Genomic DNA, 3,903 nt, shown 5'->3' on the forward strand with positions numbered 1-3,903 from the left:
TCCTGCAAACCCAGGAAGTCCAGGCATAGCTCAATGAAATGGAGACCTTGACCGAGTACAGCAGCCTTGAGGACAACACAGGCCAAAGAATGAGAGGCAGAAATGAGGTCACAGAGTTTGTTGTGGAAAATCTTAGCAACATACAGAAGGACAGCCTTGCAAAATGAGGAAAAGTCCAAAAGGGCATTGTATTAATGGAGAAAATTAGCACCAAAAGCCACACGCCTACTTTTAAACATGTCAAAAACGACTTGAGTCCAGATTCTTTTCTTCTTAAAATTATATTCTAGGTCTGGATTAGGGATAGCAGAGGCATAGCCCAGCACCATCCTGGGCTAGCTGAGATGACCTCAAGACATTAACACCAATTTCAGTGTCATGCCAGAATGCACAGGGTAGTCCAGAGAGACCACACATTGGCAGAGTCCAGACAAGGCCCACTGCAGCTCCTGTGGCCCACCAGGTCTTAGATACCACTTGAGTACCCTGTGAGGGATCATAGGAAGGAACACACCTGAACATAGTAGTTCCCATAGAACACATAGGAACATAATTGCTCCTACCTATTGTGGTTCATGACTCCGTCTGTCAGAAATTGGTGATACTATTGGGCTTTGGTAACAAATAGTGAATACTCATGAAAATAGGAGTAAAATAAAAATACACAATAGACACTGCCATCCCCTAAAGCAGGGTTTCTCAGAACTATTGACATTTTGAACTGAACAATTCTTTGTTGTAAGGGACTATCCTGTGTGTTACCAGATATTTAGCAGCAGCCTTGGCCACTATGCAATAGATACCAGTAGCCCTCCACCCCCACAGCTGTAACAATCAAAAATGTCTCCAGACATTGCTAAATATCCTCTGGGAGTAAAATCTCTCTGGGTTGAGAACTGCCATAAGCAATATCATACCAGTGGCAGTAACTTAGGATAAGTTTTTTAGTACAGCAAAATCTTACATAAGTATCTACAATGGTTATGATTTTATGTAGCTCTTCTTTATTTACTAGATAAGTCTTAGATGTGATTTTAAGTTGGGAACCAGATGGAGCTGATTGTTCAGTGTGGCTTTATGTCCTTAGGTCATGTGCAAAGAAATATATCCTTTCAGTTCAGCTCTCTCCAGATGTAGCAGAAGCCAGCATGTTGAGCTACTTATCTTGTGTTTCTTTCCCTCTTACCTTAATTGGTGCCATTTTCCCAGCAGTCTTCAAACAAGTGAGAAAAGGGAAAAGGAGGACATGTATCATGCGGAAGCAGAGAACAAAGAATTTAGCCAACAAAAAGAGTTTAGTCGATCTGAATACTTGTTATTGCCTGGGTCTCTCTCTGAACATGGTTCAGAGCTGGTACAGATGAAGTAGAGGACACCGGTGAGAAGAGTCAGAAGGCGTTAAAGCAAGTCCCAGAGTAGAAGCATGCTTATCTTTTCATTATAATAGGCCACTTGGTACTATTTGGTAATGTAATTCTATTTTTCATAATCCTTTTTGCTTGGTTTATATTTCACATTTGTATATAAGGCACCATTTTCTAAAAATACAGCTAGAGTGTGAGCTATGATTTTATTCAGTGAAGATGAGTAACTGGAAACAGCTGAGCACCAAAGTGGAAAAAAAGGAAGAGTTCCCCAGGTCTCAGCTCCATGTGTTTTGAATCCAGTCCCCTCCTATCTAGAGAAAGAAAGCTCCTAAAGTCCATTCTGGGTGTCTTCTTTTACTAGAAAAAGAGATAAAGTGTAGCTATTCACCAAGGGAGAGAAAAATCAGGGGCTGCTGTTAGATGAAAAATGGAGAGAAAGGAGAGCAGAGGGATTTTCCTTCACACCTGGGCAGCTCAGGGTCCAGGAGAGCAGCCAGGAGGCTGCCCATATGGCTTTGTGGGCTGCACACTTACAGTTACTCTTTATTTTCCCAGTTACTGCCTTCAGAGCAAAATTAAATTGATTAGCATCATCAAACACATTTTATAAGATATCTAGTTGTATATGTTGCAGGAATCCAGGGTACTACAGGTATCCACCAGTCTACACAAACAAGCACATTTTATAGTGAGATGTCAGCTGAAGCAAAAAGGAAGCCTTTTAGAGAGGCTGTGGATTGGACTGAAAAATGACTGGATTCATGAGATGAGGGTATGTTGAGTAGCATGAACAGCAGAATTATCTGACAGAGGCAAGACAGCTGGACGTTGCTTCAGATGAAGAAGCAGCAGAGGGGAGTGAAAAGGAATAGGAGTAGGAGTCTGGACAGGGAGGTGTCTATGAACAGATACCTTGATGAGTGAATCTATCTGAAGTAGAGACCAGCCAAACATGGAGGGTGAAGTCTGCAGAACTGAAGCAGAAAGGAAGTTTCTGTCTTATAATGAAGGGAAAAGTGAAAAGCAAGGTGGAACTTGAAGATGGAACAGGAAAACCACTGTGAAAGTCTGATCTATCTGTGATATTGAGTCAAACTGAAGTGAAGAATGAGATTGTGTACATCTGTGGTGACTTACCTCTGTGTGCTGGAAATCCCACTGTCTCTAGAAGTGGCAATAAAAGCTGTTTTGTACTCTGGAAAGCTAACTGAGTGATTCTTGTAAGTTAGGTCTAGAGACAGATCTGTGATTCACTGGCACGGAGGTCATTGTGGAAACAAAGGAGTGTGTGTCTTGAAGGAGAACCAAGGAACAAGCCTGAAGGATGCAGTGCTCTCGACACATGAGGAGCTCGCCAATTTTATGGAGTCCTAGAACAATTATGGATCTTAGTCATTAATCCTAGCTCCTGCTTGGGCCCACTGCTTTCTTCATCTTTGCCCCCAAATCCCTTTTATTTTGATTTTATCTAGGATCTCCTATTAGACCTTGCTGAGCCCAATGTCTCAGAAAAAAATGGCTGGAAAAACAAACAAAAACAAACAAACAAACAAACAAACAACAAACCCACCATACCCAGGTCTCTCATTCTTTCTCATCCCCATAATTTGCTTGATGATTTGCTTTTTGCCCACCATTAGCTGTTTAAATGTACTCATCTCTTTTCCTATCAGCCTTGGCTCTGGACCACACAGAACAGTCATGAGTTTCCCATATCTACCCTCTTACATGGCCATCGATTTCAGTCACCCAACTACAAGGAAGCCTGGACTTTCCCTAGTAGAGGAAAAGGGCTCTGTGCTGATAGTGCAGAGTAGAGGGTCTCTGACCCTAAATCCTCTTAATACCTCACTGGAGCCTGTGTTCCTTTAGCTTTAGTCTTTTTTTTGCTGACCAAATCTCTCTTTTCCTCCTTTCTATTCCCCAATTTGTGTTTCTTCCTCAAGAATCATCATGTCCTGTGCTTGCTTCAGCAGCACATATACTAAAGAATCACCATGTCCTGGGGTGCCTGGGTTCTCAGTCAGTTAAGTGTCCAACTCTCGGTTTTGGCTCATGGTTCATGAGTTCAAGCCCTGCATTGGGCTCTGTGCTGATAGTGCAGAGCCTGCTTGGGATTTTCTCTCTCTTCTTCTCCCTCTCTGCCCCTCCCATGCTCTCTCTCTCTCCCTCAAAATAAGTAAACTTAAAAAAAAAAGAAAGTATCATCATGTCCTTAAAGAACGCAGTCATTACTCCCAGGAAGAAGGTGGTTGGCCTCTCACAACTGCTAAAGCCAGTGCAAGTTGAACTGCCTTAATGTGGATACTTCCTGGTCCTCTGGCCCCTCACCTTACTGCCATTTTCCAGGCCAAACTGTTTGGTGTTGGGTTTAAGTACAATCTAAGGAGAAGATTTAACCTTGATATACAGGGTGCAGGGCAGTGGGCAATGGCAGGAGGGGGTCTTCTGGATACACCTGAGAGAGGGAAGGAGAATTGGAGCCATGAGAGTAGGGCCATTGAGGCCTGCATAAAAAGTACTATTTACCTCAGCA

The sequence above is a fragment of the Leopardus geoffroyi genome, chromosome C2 (genome assembly GCF_018350155.1).
Source record: "Leopardus geoffroyi isolate Oge1 chromosome C2, O.geoffroyi_Oge1_pat1.0, whole genome shotgun sequence".
Taxonomy (NCBI): domain Eukaryota; kingdom Metazoa; phylum Chordata; class Mammalia; order Carnivora; family Felidae; genus Leopardus; species Leopardus geoffroyi.